The sequence below is a fragment of the Fukomys damarensis genome, unplaced genomic scaffold, assembly GCF_012274545.1.
Source record: "Fukomys damarensis isolate Sample0158 unplaced genomic scaffold, DMR_v1.0_HiC HiC_scaffold_25, whole genome shotgun sequence".
Classification (NCBI taxonomy): domain Eukaryota; kingdom Metazoa; phylum Chordata; class Mammalia; order Rodentia; family Bathyergidae; genus Fukomys; species Fukomys damarensis.
The window spans coordinates 19,036,470-19,053,583 of record NW_022900937.1 but is presented as its reverse complement, the minus strand read 5'-3'; the positions used below and the strand labels follow the sequence as shown (position 1 = coordinate 19,053,583).

The 17,114-nt window shown below is 46.5% G+C and overlaps 1 pseudogene; it reads left to right on the top strand.

Annotated features, from left to right (window-relative positions):
- Positions 1 to 10,979: 10,979 nt before the first annotated feature.
- Positions 10,980 to 13,181, top strand: LOC104875637 (annotated as a pseudogene).
- Positions 13,182 to 17,114: the final 3,933 nt, after the last annotated feature.

Here is a 17,114-nt window from a genome sequence, read left to right as displayed (position 1 = left end):
GTGCTGCTTATGTTTGGCTTTCAGTGCTCAGGGACAGCACTGGCTGTCCTGTACCACCACTGAGAGTGTAAAAGTGTTAACAATATATGAAAGAATGGCAAGTGAAGTGCACTTGTACACTTACACACGTATAGAGTGCATAAATACTATATAAACCGTGTATCTGTGGTATTAAAATGTCATCATAGGGCCAGGGATTTAGCTCAGTAGTTCTACTACCTGCCTCACAAGTGCAAGGTCCCGAGTCTGATCCTCAGTACCACCCCAAATGTCATTGGTGATGATTAAAAAAAAGAGTCCGAAAAGACTCTTTGGGAAAGTAGTAATAGGTTGAAAAACACTACACTAGATGATTCTGAGAGCCCTCCCAGCCCCACAGATGCTGCAGACCCATAACTGAGTGTGATCCTGTGACTGGTGTCCACCCAATTCAGCAGTCACTTCCCATCTTGCAAATTAAGGCTACTTCATTCTGAGCCTCTAAATTCCCATCTGGGAAGCAGGGATGAACATATGTCTGAATAAACACCTGCATCTTTTTAGGAGAAGAGAAGATGACCAATTTGACCCGTGTCTTACTTTTGGTTCTTCTGAAAGCAGAGCCACAGGCAGGACTTGAGTGTTTCCGGGGAGATGATCCCAGGGAGCAGGACTGAGGAAATAAGGAGAGGTCGACAGGGAAGGAGGAAAAGTCAGTGAAGGGTGTGCTGCTGAGTTGGCCACTGCTGTGAGGAGGTGGGCTCAGTCCTGCTGCAGAACTTCTAAGAAATTGTATCTGAAGCCTCTTAGGATTGTTTCTTTGCAGGCTGGTGTATTTAGGGGCTGATTTTCAGCTCCTTGGGGCTTCTTTCTGGGGATGGCAACTCCCCGCACTGCATCCGAACCGAGTGTGTGTTGGAGTTGACGAGCACGCGCCACACATCCACACAACACCCACGGGTCCATGCTTCTGTCCGCACATCCAAACCTCCACCCTGCGGCCTAGCACCCACCCACCCACCGTGCTCCTTCCTGTCGTGACAGAGGGTCTGAGGTGTGCCACCAACATATACAAAGACCTGGACAAGCTATTCCCTTTGCTGGGGCTGCCTTCTTCCCTGGGGAGAAAACAAACAGAGGGAAGTAAAGTAGCCTTGGTCTCTAAAGTGAAGAAGGATCAGAAAGGCACACAGGATGTGGGTCGTGAGCAACCCACTAGATCTGGACAGGTAAAAGTGGGTCCTGGTGAGGCTGCATGGTGAGGGGCACGGGAAGGCCAGGCCCTGGTGCTCCTCACCAGAGCTGCAGAGCAGGACTATTCATCTGGGTGTGACGGGACCCTAGAGAAGAAAGTGAAGGTGGCTGGGGAGATTTAGAGAGGGCCCTGATTCGGAATCCCCAAGTTCATCAGACACACTAGAGGCCAATTAATTGATTTTACAAGGAGTGAACATTGTCAAGAGAATGAGAACCCTTCACAGACTAAACAGCACATTTGCTCACTGCAAACAAGACACAGAGAGTCACATGCTAAAGGAAAAGCTGGTTGGGTCTGAAATCACAGCCATGCAAAGTGCACAGTAGTCAAGGCGGGTACCAGTGAACTATGACAGTGTGATGTATCCAGCCCACTTTGGGGACAGGCTCAAAGGTGACTTAGAGCGATCCTGCCTTCTTCTGGGACAGCATTGGAGACACCTGGCCGAATTCTTGCTCAGTCCTCTCACCCAAGGTGTCCACACTCCTACACAGAGTTCTCACAGCACCATGATTGGGTGCAATGCAATTAACTGTCAATCAGCTTCCTTAACTGAAATCACATTATTGCCAGGCATATTGGCTCAATGCCTGTAATCGCTGTGAATTCGAGAGCAGCCTGGGCTACATAGTGAGTTCCAGGTCAGTCTCAACTACCTAGTGAGACCCTGTCTCAAAAAACCAAAAAATAAAGAAAGAAAGAAAGTCAGTCAGTCACATTCTAGTTGTGCTTCCTGGGACTGACAGCGAGGTCACCGTTGCCAGAGCCCTGGGTATGCTCAACCTGTTGGATGCCTGTCCAGGGTTGCTTTCAAGTAGCTGATGGTGTCCATCATGAGTGGATTCTCCAGTTTGAGTATCAGAGCACATGCTGGCCACTCACTGTGCTCCCTGGCAATACACACATTCCCTTCCCAGATCTGTTCTCCACCCTTCCGTGTTAGCTTTCCTTCATTGTGACAAAATACCTGAGAAAGTCAACTTAAAAAGTAAACACTTTTTCTGGCTCACATCTCAGAGGTCACTTAGTCCAGTTACTTCTGGGCCTGGAGTGAACCAGGACATCTGGAGCTAGGAGGCAGGACCATGGTCCCCATGTCCCCTTCAAGGATGAGTCCCCCACCCGGCCATGATAGGTCTCCCCTCCTTAAGGTTCTGCCCCTCCCAGTAGCATCTCAGGCTGGGGACCAAGTCTTCAGCACACGTTCCTTTGGGGTATCCAGGTCCAGAATGCAACACTCTCTGCCCTGCTCCATGCCCTGAAAGGTGGCTCAGCCTCCCTGGCCAGTTCACTTCCCCTTGGGTTTGGCCAAGGAAGACATCAGCAGAAGACTGGGGATAAGAGAAAAAGAGTTCGGTGCTTTCTCTGCCCCAGTATCTCCCCACGGGCACGGCCTGTCTGGGCTCTGGATGCCTTTTCGCCAGCTACTGCTCCCAATGGGCAGTCCTTTCTTCCTGGGTTCCAGCAACACTGTTTACTCCCTCAGCCCTTCCGACCCTGGCTTCCCTGTCTCCCTGGATATTAAGCTCTAAGTGCTCCAAGACCCCTTGGTTCTGGACACTCTGCCCCACTCTAAAAGTGTGTCAAGTGACTTCACTTGAGCCATCTGTAGTGAATTCTGCTTCCTGACATGACTATCACCTGGTATCCCTAGTGTCCATGGCCTGGTAGATCCTATAATAGTCCCCTTTCTCTTAACAAGAAGGGCTTTATTTATTTATTTATTTAGGTACCAGGGATTGAACTTGGGTCCTTGAGCTCATGACACAGGTGGCGGAACCACTGAGCTAAATCCCCGGCCCCTGGGCTTTATGTTTTTATGTGACAAGAATGAAAGCAATTGACCTGGGCAGGGCTAGAAACACCAAAAAGCATAAATGTCTCAAGAATTCTCTCAGCAGGGTGATGGCATATAAAGGTGGAGACACATATGACCCTCAGGGACCTTGACCCTCTCATTCACAATCCAGCAATGGTGGGTCTGTCCTACAAGCAATCCCATCAAATTTTATTCGATGAGAAAATAGAGGTGTCTCTTAGAAATTAAAGAGCTAATCAAACTAAACTTACCAATTATTAAATTTCAAATACTTTAAACATTTCAGAACACAATGAGCCACTAACAAATTAAATTTTACAAGCGAACAGAAGGTAAATTTTTTGTCTTTTTCCTCTTTTGACACTTTTTTTTTTTTTTTTGACATAGCATTTCTCAGTTCTCCCTTGACCATCTATGCAGAATCCCAGATGTTTGAAAGGATCCTCCCACGGTCAAAGGTCAACAAGAGGGCGGTTCCCCTCCTGATCCCCTTCTTCGTGGGAGTGGGGGGTCCTCACTGGCATGGCAGTGCATATCGCAGGTATCTTTACACATTTCCATCAGGCATTGTCAATAGAGATCTCAGAAGACATGGACAAAATAGGCCAATCCCTAAGCACAGTCCAGAACCAGATTAATTCCCTAACAGCTGTTGTGCTCCAAAATAGACATGTCCTCGACATGCTAACAGCAGCCCAAGGGGGAACATGCCAGGCTGTAGGTGAAGAGTGTTATTATTTTGTTAATCAATCAGGCAGAGTCAAGGCAAAGGTTAAAGAATTATAACAATGCATCAAAACCTTAAGAAAAAATGGGGTATGTGGGGAATGACCCAATACTACTCCTGGCTCCAACAGATTTTGCTATGGCTACTTCCCTTTTTGGGCCTGCTGACCTGTGTGTGTCTTCTGGCCATGGTAGGCCCATGTCTGTTCCACTGTCTTCAAAATTTCTTTCAGGAATGCATGAGGGCATTTACCACCAGACAGTCACAGAACTTGTCATGGTCAGGTACCAGCTACCATGACAGAAGGAGGAAGACCCCATCTATTGCTACCTCCATTAGATCCAGGTTTAGCCTCAATCTTTGCCCCTTTGTCACAGCTTGAAGCAACTCCAGAAGAAGAGATCCTTGCCCAACAACCATAAAACAAAAGCCTGGAATGTTAGATTTCCCTCACCTTAGGATGGCTACTACATAAAATAGCCTTCTCCTTCCCGTAATGCCCTGCTTCTCACCTAAAATATGGTTTCTACCAAAATACAGTCTTCTTCCCAACATGCCCCTCTTCCCACCAAAAGAGTGACCTGAAACTTGCTACCTCCTAGCACCTAGCAATGTCACGAGCCCCTCCAGCTCCCCCAATCCCTAGCCACCATATCACTCAATCCCACCCTAGCTCCTGTAAGCCCCACCCCCACCCTATAAAAAGTGCTCCCTGTCTCAGCCATATTGCTTTCTCTCTTTTGTTTGGAGACAGCCCAGCAGATCCTCCCCATAATAAGGCTTGTTATAGTCCTGGTCTGGTCCTGGTTTTTGGCGCTTTAAACCGAACATTATGTAGCACAGGTGACCTTGAATTTGAGATCCTCCTGCCTCTGCCTCAAGAGTTGGGATTATGGGTGTGTGCCACATTTTGTGTGTGTGTGTGTGGTAGCGGGTATCGAACTAAGAAGATCTCAGAACACTGTCTTATTCTCCCTGGCACCTGCACTCTCAGCTTGGCACTGCTGCTGTTACTGTACCTGTCACATGTACTCAGGTAGCCAGCTCCTGCCTTTTGAGGCAGGTGGCAGCACCACTGAGCTAAATCCCTGACCCCACATTTCCTTCATGTACAGTGTACTTGACTAAGTGATGCTGTTATGTAATAGCATTGTGAAGTCCACTTAGAGAAGAGCACGTCATCCTCTGCCCAGGTCTATTTCATGTCCCTAAAGTCACCTCCTGCACCCTGGCCACAAAGATCTCATCTTTCTTTTTCTCCTCAGCACTTAGGACTTCAGCCACAGAAGTATTTATTTTCTAATTGCTTCACGGTGCTTTTTTTTTCTTTTATTTTCTTTTTTTTACATTTTTTTCCCATGCTGGGAACTGAACCCAGGGCCTCATGAATGCTAGGCAAGCACTCTACCACCAGCCACACCTGCATCCCTGTTGTTTCTTTTCAATGAAATTATAAGTTATTCTGGGATAGGCACACTGGCATTGCATAGCCCCTGCCACCTAGAACAAGGAGTGTTCACAGATCATATCCCTTCAACACATGTTGTGTGTGTTAGGTATAAAAGTCTAGGCATGTAAAGATGACTGGGATAAAATCTATCCATCCAGAATTTGGAACCTAGAGAGGTCAGCTGACTTAACTATAAAACTCGGATGTGCTAATAAGGGTTCACATGAGGTCCTGAGCATGCGTGCCCAGGAAGAAGGGATGACATTTGATCTAGAAGATGCCAAAGACCAAGAAGCCTTTCTAGGAAGGGCACTGACATCAGGAAGGTTCTAGGTGCAAAGGGCCATGAGTCAAGCAGCGGGATGTGTGGGTCTGGAGGCCTGGAGGAGTAGAGGAGGCGAGATGTGGAAGGTGAGGTGCTGCAGGTGCTATTTTGGGGCTCCTGGAGCTGGAGTCCTAAAACTTGGGCCTTGAACTCTCCTTTCCTTTCCTCCTTCTTCACCCTTGGGCACATCAACCTCCATAGCAACCTTTTCTTCATCCCTATAATGGGGAATATAATGCCCTGTGTGTGTGTGTGTGTGTGTGTGTGTGTGTGTGTGTGTGTAGGGTAGGGGGTGCTTGGGATTGAACCCAGGCCCACAAGGATATTAAACAAGTACTGTACATCGAGCTATAGTGCCTGTTTCTTATCACAAGGATTAAACAGGAAATGAATGGGAGAACATTACCACTTGCTGGCTATGGAATATCAGGCAAGTTACTAAATCCTTCTGAGCCTCAGGTTCCTCATGGGACAATAATAAGGATACCTCACCTTTAGGCAGTGGGGAGAGAGAAGGAGGAGGATGAGGCATAGAAAAATCTGGGGAAACAGACAGATTTACCCATATCAGTATCAAGGCCCTAAAATCATGGCAGCACAGTGTAACACCTTCTAGACCTCCTGTTGTTTCTGTGACATGGTCTTACTATGTAGCTCAGGCTGGCCTTGAAGTTGCAATCCTCCTGCTTCATCCTCCGAGTGCTGGGATTACAGAAGTGCGTCACCACACCCAGACTGGACCTTTTTATTTACTACTGGTTATCATTTATTTTAAATATATAAATGATGCAATCTTCTTGAAAAAAATCCAACGTCACTCATGGGACTGAGCTCCTTTGGAGGTGCTGACCTCAGTACCCTTTCCATGTCTTCCAGAAAGCCATTATTACCAGTTAGGTGTGTAAACTTCTCTGCCCTTTCCCCTGCATTTGCACATCTATATTCCCATAGAAAAGGGAGCCATCTTTATCTGCTGACAGCTAATCTTCTGGGCTGTACTGGGGATTGCCCTTTATATTCATAATTACCTTGTGGGACAGACCACAGTAGATAAGTGTGTGTAAGTGAAATAACTTATTAGACCTAAGAAGAGAAAGGTATCACAGGAGAAATATCTTTATGGAAACTCCACACCCTTCAAGACGACAGAAGCACATATTAGCTTTCATACCTCACAGTGACTTTCTTCCTTTTCATCTAGACTGGAGGCTTCCACGAATTGCCACGGCAGTTATTCTCTGTGCCAGAAGGGTAGATGTGTAAAAGGGAGAGACCCTTGGATTGGAGACCACCTCCCTGCCCCACTCTACAGAAGAGTAGATGGAGGCCAAGGGAGGAGGATGTGAACTTCTAAAGTCACACCCTGTGCAGAGGCAGGGCTGGGGCAGAAACAGCCTACTTGGTTTCCAGTCCAGTGCTCTCTCCTTGCTCCTACGCCCACTTCCTGCTCTCTGTTTGGCAATGTGCCTGTAGACTGACCTGTGTGCAACCACTAAGAGGTAAGACCCAACCCTGAGTCCAGTCTCGTATGCATCCAGCACACGAGATGATACGGGAAAACTGGAGCTGAAGATCATTGTACCGCTGTTTTCATCCATCCACTTAACCAAATGTTTGTGCGCTGTCTTCTCTACCCTGGAAGTGGTGATCAGGTGACATGGGGATACAGAGATACGCGATCAAGTCCTGCCCTATAGGAGCTGGCTAACTGAGGACATGTGACAGGTACAGTAACAGCAGCAGTGCCAAGCTGAGAGTGCAGGTGCCAGGGAGAATAAGACAGTGCATATGGAGTTCAGGCAGCTCTGCATGCATGAACAGGGTCCGAGAAGGCTTCTTGGGGAGGTGGCATTGGAGCAGGCCTGGAAGGACTCTGATAGATGACGGGCAGGGACAGGAGGGCATTCCAGGAATGGCAAGGGGGGCTCAGGTTGGCGGGCAACTCTAGGTTGCTTGCAAAGGGTGCTGGGCCCCAGCTCGGTGAAAGCATGAGTCTTGGTGTCTTCGTTAGAGCATGTGCTCCCTGAAAAAGACAGAAGGCTGCACATCCCTATAACCTTCTGACGCCTAGAAGTCATGCGTATCTTGTATATTACATTAGAATATGAAATCACGCCTTCTGGGCATGCATACGTCATATGGGTATGGACCACTGAATATATCATGGTGCATCCATGATATTTGTAAGGGAGAAGGGAGCGAGATGGGAGACGGGGGTGTGAACCAGCAGGCAAAGAAATTGCCTCCTCCTCCACCCGTTCTTTACCCTTCCCTGGAGAGAAGCTTTTCTCATTCGAGGAGTCTAAATAAATTGTCAATGCAGTCTTGTGCCATAGTGTGGCTGTGTCACAAGCGATCTGACTGTGTTCTAGGATGGTAATCACTACAAATTACTTCTTAGAAGTTAAAAACAGCTTTGCTATTCTCACCCCGGAGAGGAATGTGTGACTGTCATGAATCCCCTCAGGAACTAGAAACATTCTTCCTTTAAGGGAAAAAATAGTCATCTTTTGTAGTGATTAAGGACATAACAAAACGATATGAAATGTAATTCCCTTTTTGCCCCTTGAATTATTAAGGCTTTTAAATGAATAGGAACATGGATGGCCATGACTGGGTTATTCCAATTCGTGTAAAAATTAAACTGGGCATGATGCACACATCTATAATCCTAGTACTCTAGGAGGCTGAGGCAGGAGGATGACAAACTCGAGCCTAGCCTGGGCTACTTAGTGACTTATAGAGACTGTGAGACTGTTAAAAAAAAAAAAAAAAAAGCTGAGATATGTGAAGGTCATGGGTTCAATGTCTACTACCACCAGGAAAAAGAAAGAATCTTAAAATGTTCATATTGTTGGACAGGAACTCCTATTTTTATGAATTTATCCAAAGGAAGAAATATTAAATTTAGACAGAATATTAAATGGATATGACTGTTCACTTTAGTATATTAATCATAGGGAAAATTAGAAATCATAATGTCAAACTCAAAGGTCACAATTAAGTAATTTACAATGCATCCAGCCAATGAAGTATTACGCAAGCCTTACAATGGATGTTTACGTGTAAGTACTTTGTTTTGTTTTATTCTGAAACAAGGCCTTGCCATGTAGTCTAAGATGGCCTTGAACTCACTATGTATCCAGGCTGGCCTCAAATTCACCCTCTTGCTGCTTAAGCCTCCCAAGCACTGGGAGTACACTGCCACGCCCAGCAATATGAAAGGTTTTTGTTCTTGCTTTTAAAACAGGGTCCAGGCTAGCCTTGAACTTTCTGTGTATCCCAGGCTGCCATGAACCCTAGGTCTTCTTGCCTCAGTCTCCGAAGTGCTAGGCTTTCAGGTGCGCACCATCATACCCATCTCAAAGTAAGAGTTTTTAATGCTATAAATACACATACTGGGGTGTGTGTGTGCAATTTGGTCTGTTTATCCCTCAATACCTGTGTTTTTTCTAACAATAAAACCTCTCACATAATAATGAAAATCAGGAAATTGATGATATGACATCATTATTTAATCTGTAAACAAAATCTTTCACTACTGCCTCCCAAATATTCTCTATAGCAGAAGGGAATAATGTGTTTCATTATAATCAAATGTACCTCGTTGCTGTGTATCTTTAGTGTCTTCTAATTTGGGACAGTTTCTCACTCTTGTCATGATTTTAGTATTCTTGGGGGGAGCGGCACTGGGGACGGAACCCAGGGCCTCCCGCATGCCAAGCATGTATTCTACCGCCCCCAGTCCAGTTTGGGTACTTTTGAGCAGTATGGCCCAGTTACTGTGTGTAATGTCCTTCAGTCTGGGCTTCCCATTCTTGCTTCCTTATGATCGGACTCTGCTCATGAATTTGTGTCAGAAGGAATGACTGAAGGGCTGCTGTGTCCTTATCAAACCAGTTGGGTGTGTTGTCTGCTTACCACATTACTGATACAATTTGATTGCTTAAATTGGTGACTGTCAAGTTTCCCCACTGGAAACTTACATCTTTTCCCCTTGTAATTAATAAGCATCTTATAGGAAGGTACTATTAATTTGTGTGTGTGTGTGTGTGTGTGTGTGTGTGTGTGTGTGTGTGTGATGCTGGAGATTGAACCCAGAGCCGTAGGCTTGCTGAATACCTTAGCCCCTTGGTTAAATTTTTACCAACTATTTTTAGAATCCATTGATGATTCTTGTTTGAAACAATTATTACAATGATGGTTACCCAGTGGTGATATTTGAATTTCATCAATTCTTCCTCAGTTATCAATGATATCTAACTCTAAGGAAGAACTTTATCTTCTCTCCAGTTGTATTACTTATTCATTTTATTATTGTTTTATAAGCTAATTCTTTCTCTCCCTCTTTCTCTCTCTCTTTCTTTCCTTTCCCATGCCCTTTACAATGAGCTATAACCCTAGCTCTATTTTTAAAAAAATTATTTTGAAACAGGGTCCTACAAAGTTGCTGATTTGTCCCAGGCTGAACTCAAATTTGCAATCCTTCTGCCTCAGCCTCCCAGAGCACTGGAATTACAGGCATATGCCACCACACCCAGCTACTTATTCACTTATTTTTTAAATTGATTTTATTCTTTTCATTATTTATTTTGATGCTCAAACTGCATCAGATTTGGCCAGGGGGATCCCTTTCAAACTGGCTCCTGTGTCATTTTATATAACTGTTATTTTGGGGGGATGGTTTTATACTGTCAGACACAATGAGGTGTACCAGGATAATCTTATACTGTCCATGCCTCTTTCCTAAAATCATTTTCCTAAAGTCATTTCTTGAAGGAAGTTTTGTCACTTTTTAGTGAATAATAGTATTCAGAAACCAAGATCCGGGCAATAGGTATCCTCTTTGTTATACAAGTGTCAGGGACTTTAGTATCAGCTAGGGAAGCAGAGACATATTTATATCAACAGATCTAAAGGAAAAAGAAACCACAGAGTTGGGGACAAACCCAGGACTTTTGTGCATTCTAAGCAAGCACTTTACCAATGAGTTATAACCCCAGCCCTACCTAAGCTATGTTTTAATGCAATACCAAGGGAAAAATACAAAAATTCATGGCGAGCAAAGCTCACTCCCAGCCTTGGAAAAGATGGGGGACAAGATATATGTTCACAAACTAGAGGGGGATTTGTCTATGACCCCAGTGTGAGAAACGTTTGACAGGCTGAAAGCAGACAGGAGTGATTAGAAGGAAATAGCACCGCAGAAGCTGAAGGAAACCCCTCATAAGAAAGGCAGGAAGCCAAGATGTTCCATGGAGGAGAGATGGAGGCAACAGAGTACCAGGGAGAGAGAGACTAGCGGCGTAGTGAGCTGCGGAACGAGCAGGAGCAGCCTGCCTTATCAACCCCGTGCTTCAAGAGCTTTGCAGTAAGAGCTTGGAGTGATGAGAAAAGGCCATGCACCTAGTGGGTGTCAAAATGCGGGAAGGACGAGAAACACCCAGGCCTGGAAGATTCGCTGCAGGGCGTCCAGCTCAGCAGCAGGTCCTGCCCATCAAAACCGTAGGGGTGAAGCTTAACAGCTGTGTTGCCTTCCTCTTCCCAAGCAGCAAGCGGCTCAGCTACAGGCAGCTGTCGGCCCAAGAAGACAGGGCAACTGCAAAAATGCTGCCACGGCCCAGCACCGCCAGAAGTGAGACACAATGAAGAACAGACTATAGGTCCAACACCTACAAATGCACATCCGAGGAAAGAGTTCGCGGGGCAACAAGAACTAGCCCTCCAAATCAATACATGTCCTCCCAGAGATAAGAATATTCCATTCATGAAACATAAATATCTGGGACTCCAGCGAGGCCATGCGTCGTGGCTGCGTGGATTTTGAGGGCTCAGACCGCCAGCTCAAGCGCAGCCACGTGTTCCCAGAGGGCCGCTGGGCCGGGGCCCCTGCCCTCAAGCACCCGACAGCCAAGGACCCACTGGTGGCTGGCGGCCTCACGGGGGCCCCGTTACCACCCCCCTAGGCCCAGACCCAGTGTTCGGGAACTGGTGGCACTGTCTCCGGCCCAGACAGCTAGGATGGGGACACATCGTCTGCCTCCTGCCCCTGCCCTTGAATACACCCTACGGTTCCACTTGGCCAACAGGCTGGGCCCTGAGGAAGTCATGGCAGAAGGGCGCGCAGGGCTTTGGTTGGCTCCATGCCCAGCCTGACGGCCCCCGGACTGTGGGAAGCTGCGGTGGCCCGGGAGGCCGAGGCCTAATGCTGGCACTTAGCTTGAGTCCTGTGGGTCCACTTTTCGGCTCTGATTTTGAGAAGCAGCAGCAGAGGAACGGAACTGAACGAGGCCGTGCGGGGGGCCGGGCAGAGGAGTGGCATGGCGTCCCAAAGCTGTGCGGGAGCAGCTCCAGCAGCATGCGCTTCAAGGAGGATCACCAGCTGGTGGGGCGCGTGTTCGCTTTCGGTGCTGCAGCCCGCCCTCCAGGCTGAGTTCGAGCTGAAGCTCTTCACTGAATACCTTGTGGTTCGGGCAGTGTCTATGCGGCGGTCCTCGCGGCGCTCGTCAGACGTTCTACGATGCCCTGCGGGAGCCCGGCAAGACCCTGGCCTCCCCTGGCTTCAAGTACCTGGAGTACGAACGCCGCCACGGCTCGGAGAGAGAATGGCGCCAGTTGGGCGAGCTGCTCACCGACAGGGTCCGCAGCTTCCGAGAGCCTGCTCCTGCGGAGGCCGTGCCCCTGCAGTACCCAGAGTCGGCCCCTGCCGGAACCTGGTACCCACGCCAGCCGTCGCCAGGCATCCCCGGAGCTCGAGGTGAGGCGGCTGGGAGGATGACCACCGAGGAGCAGCAGCAACCACACGGGGTAGCGCCCGGTGTGCCCGCCCCCATTGCTGCCCTGAAGGTGGCCGAGGCCCTGGGCCACTCACCCGAGGATCCTGGTGGGGGTGGAGGCCCCGTGCGGGCTGAGTGCGCCGACCCCGCAGCCTCTTCCACAGCCCAGCTGCCCACGCAGCATAGCCTAGTGGTGCGCCATGGCGAGGCAGAAGTCAGCCCCACCGCGGGGGCGAAGCTGTCAGCGGGAGTGGCAGTGGCGCGGGGGTAACCCCTGCAGCTCCCGTGTTGCACCCTGTGTCCAGAGCGGCTGGAAGTCACCCACTTTGTCCAGTGCCCCTCGGTGCCGGGACACAAGTTCTGCTTTCCCTGCTCACTGGAGTTCATGAAGGCGCAGGGCCCAGCCGGGAGGTGTACTGCCACAGTGGTGACAAGTGCCCGCTGGCGGGCTCCACTGTCCCTTGGGCATTTATGCAGGGTGAGATTGCACCATCCTTGCTGGAGACATTAAGGTCAAGAAAGAACGGGACCCCTAGGCCACCACTGCCACCAGGCTACTGCCCCCTACTCCCTTGCCGCAGCTGAGGATAAATTATTCCCTCCCCCGCCCAACCAGTGCTGCCCCCCAACTGTGTGCATAACTCCCTCCTCTGCCCAGATGGGTCCCCTAGGGTAGATGCATTGTGGGCCAGGGAAAAAAGCTTGTGGCTCCCCTCGGTGATGGTTGGGGTCCCTTGGCCCCTCAATTTCCCTCTTTCCTTGGCTTGGCTTTGCTGCTGCTTGTACTGCGGGCCACCCCCGTACTGGGGATCAAACTCGGGTCCTTGCACTTGCAAAGCAGGCACCGGAACTACTGAGCTAAATCCCCGGCCCTAAATATTATTTTTTATTTTGTTTGGTTTGGTACCGGGGATCGAACTTGGGACCTTCCGCTTTCAAGGTAGGTGTCAGAACCACTGAGCTAAATCTCCGGCCCCTACAGCTCACTCTTTATAAATGAAGTGAAAGCATTTTATTGACCCCTTCTCCCACCCTCTTTGTCCTTCAATAAATCGAAAGATGGGTTTTAAAAAATTGGGAAATTTTTTTTGATTTTTGCTTTGTTTTCAGACAAGGTCTCACTATGTTGTCCAGGCTGGCCTTGAACTTGCATAATCCTCCTGCTTCTGCTTCCCAAGTGCTGGGTTATATGCATGTACCACATGCCCATTTTATTAATTTTCTTTTATACTTTAATTGGATCCTTTATCTTTACTTTTCTTTTTTCTCATCTCCCTTATCTTTATTTTTCAAATTTACTTCTTTCATCTCTTCACAATCCCCTCCATTTTATTACTACTATTATTAAGCTTTATTAATTTTGAGATATTTAGTTGACTTTATTTTTTTTTAATTTTTTTTTTTTTTTTTTTTGGTACCGGAGATCAAATTCAGGACCTTGCACTTGCCAGGCAAGTGCAGTGCCTCTGAGCCACATCCCTGGCTGTTGAATTATTTTCTATTGATAATAGTGGTATAGTTGCTGCATTTACTGTGTCAATATTTGCTTTGTCTTTGTGTCTACATTATTATTGTAGATCTCTTTTATATTGCTAAGGGTGGTACAGTGGGAGCTTTTGTTGGTTCTTTTTTTTTAAGGTTCTATTTATTTATGTATTTATTTTTGAGACAGGATCTCACTGTGTAGTCCAGGCCAGTGGGTTTTTGTTGTGTGTGTGTGTGAGAGAGAGAGAGAGAGAGAGAGAGAGAGAAAGAGAGAGAGAGGGAGAGACCGGGTCTCACTATGTAGGTCAAACTAGCCTTGAACTCACAGGGACCCTCCCACCCTAGCCTCCTGAGTGCTGGGATGATAGATGTGTGCCACCACACCTGGCCCCAGGCTGGCCTTAAACTCACTATGCAGTCCACACTGGCCTCAAACTCATGGATATCTTCCTGCCTCGGTCTCATGAGTGTTGGGATTACAAGTGTGTGCCACCATGTCTGGCTGAATAAATAAAACTTAAGGACTCCAGAAAAATCCTAGAAAGGAGTGAAAAACAAAACAAAAGAAATGATAACGCAAAAATGGAAAACACTAAGGAATAATTGCAATATCCATAATTATAAAAATGTGAATAGTTAAACTCATCCATTAAAAGATGAAGTTTTTTTCCTTTTGAATTGTTTGCATAGAATATCTACTTTACAAATTATAGAAAAACAGTGAAAAAATGTTTAAACTGCAAATATTAGCAAAAATATTTTTCATACTAACAAAAAGGACAATTTTCCAAACAATTAAAACACCTGTGACATGGAGTGCACATGGAGCTTTGAAATGTATAGCGAGATTTTATAAGATGACTAAGAGAGCTTCATAATCATATATATGCACTCTAAGGCATGGATCTGAGATGCTGACAAAGTGAGAAGATGAAAGAGGTGGCTGAGCCCTTGCCTAGCAAGAGAGGCCCTGATTTGCTCTCCAGCAAGAGGCAGAAAGAAAGGTGAATATATACAGCGCATCTGAAGAGCAGAACTGTATTGGTTTCGGGGACGTTACTGGCTGTGAAAGATAAGCCTTCCAATATCAGTAGTCTTCACTTCAACAACAGAAGCTAATTTTTCTTTCATGTGAAATTCAGTCTTTGGCAATGGGCACTGAGGAAGGGTCTCTCCTACTCCCAAGTACTGAGGGATTCCAGCCACTAGATACCCTGCGGGCTTTAACGTGTGCTTCCCAAAGTCACCCTGGGTATTGCGCTGCAGCTTTCGGGGAGAGAGAATGGAGACTCGCAAGGGAGTAAGACCTGGAAGTGATATAACCTCTGCTCACATTCCACTGGCCAAAACTCAGCGAAGGGGCCACATCTAACTGCAAGGAAGTCCAGGAAATGTGGCCTTGTTTTGTGCCTGGGAGAAGGGAAGCAGGTCAGTTCATGAGGTGACTAGTCTTTAGCATACTCATGAGTAACCTGGGAACCTAATAGTTGCATGTCAAACTTCAAACCTAAGAGAGGATGTACATTTTCTTCAAACACAAATATAACACATACAAAGCCTAAGTATTAAGATGCACAGTAAATTTCCAAAGAATTTTGAACAGTGATGCGTCAAACACTTTTTTTTTTTTGGTACCAGGGATCAAACTTAGGACTTTGCACTTGAGAGGCAGGCAGCAGCACCACTGAGCTAAATCCCTGGCCCAAACACTTTTTAATAATACAAAAATAAAATCTGATGCTAACAACAATATATAGGAGACTAGAAACTTATATATCTGGAAGGGTTTTTTGTTTTGTTTTTTGTGTTTTTTTGAGACAGGTTCTTGCTATGTAGTTGAGGCTGTCCTTGAACTCACTATGTTATCCTGACTGGCCTTGACCTAACAGCGATCCTCCTGCCTCAGCTTCCTGAGTGCTAGGATCACAAGTGTGTACTGCCCTGCCAAGCCTATCTGGAGGTTTTTTGTCTTGTTTCGTTTTTTTCCTTTCTGGGAGTTTTAAAACACAAGTCTAGTTGGACATAATGGTGCATGCCTATAATACCATCATTAGGGAGGATGAGGCAGGAGGATCACTGTGAGTTTGAGCCCAGTCTGGGCTACAAAGTGAGTTCCAAGCAAGCCCCCAACTACAGAGCAAGATCTTATCTCAGACAAACAAACAAACACAAAACAGCCAGGCACTCTGGGGGAGGCTGAGGCAGGAAAATGACAAGTTTGAGCCCAACTTGTGCAATTTAGTGAGACCCTGCCTCAAAATAAAAAACTGTCAAAAAGGATCAGAGATAGCAGCTCAGTGCAAAGGCCCTTGACCCAATCCCCAGTACCACCAAAAAAAAAAAAAAAAAAAAGTGTAAATAATGAATGGATCGAAGAAAAATGCTAAATTAGAATTGAGCTGGGTGTGGTTGTACACTGCTATAGTCCCAGCTACTCAGGAGGCTGAGGTGGCAGGATTGCTTGAGTCCAGGAGTTGGAGACTAGCCTGGGCAATGTAGAGAGACCCTGTCTTTTAAAAAAATAGATTTAGGACCGGGGATTTAGCTTAGTGGTACTGCACCTCTCTTGCAAGCACAAGGTCCTGCATTCGATCCCTGGTACAATAAATTAATTAATTAAAAATAAATAAATAGAATTTAATTTAATGAAGTATTACCTTATGGTGTAGTCACAGTAATTTTCTGGAAAATAACATGATTTACATGTACTTGGCATAAAACAAGAAAGAGCAATGGTGAATACATTAGCTTTTGTTTGGTTTCACAGGGTTGCCGATTACTATAGTGTGTGGTTTAGCACAACAGAAATTTATTGTCTTACGGTTTTAGAGGTTAGACTGAAATCAAGCTGGGTGTAGTAGTGCACACCTGTGATCCCAGCACGTGGGAGGCTGAGGAGGCATGCAGATCTGCTGTGAGTTTGAGGCCAGCCTTGAGCTACATAGCTACAATCACAAAAACCAAAACAAAAAGGAGGAGGAGGTGGTGGTGACTGAGGCTAAAATCAGTGTGTCAGCAAGACCATGCCATTTTGGAGGCTGTAGCTGAGAGAGGATCTTTCTTTGTCTCTTGCTAGTGTCTGGCGGTTGCCAGCAGACCTGGATGTTCCTTGGCTGCAGGCAACACTCTAATTTTTGCCTCAGTTACAGCCTGTGAATCTGTCTCCAAATCTAATTTCTTTTTTTCATAAGGACAGCAGTCATATTAGATTTAGGGTCTATGCTAATCCAATGTGACCTCATTTTAACTTGATTATATCTATAAAGATCCCCTTTCCAAATAAGATCACATTTAC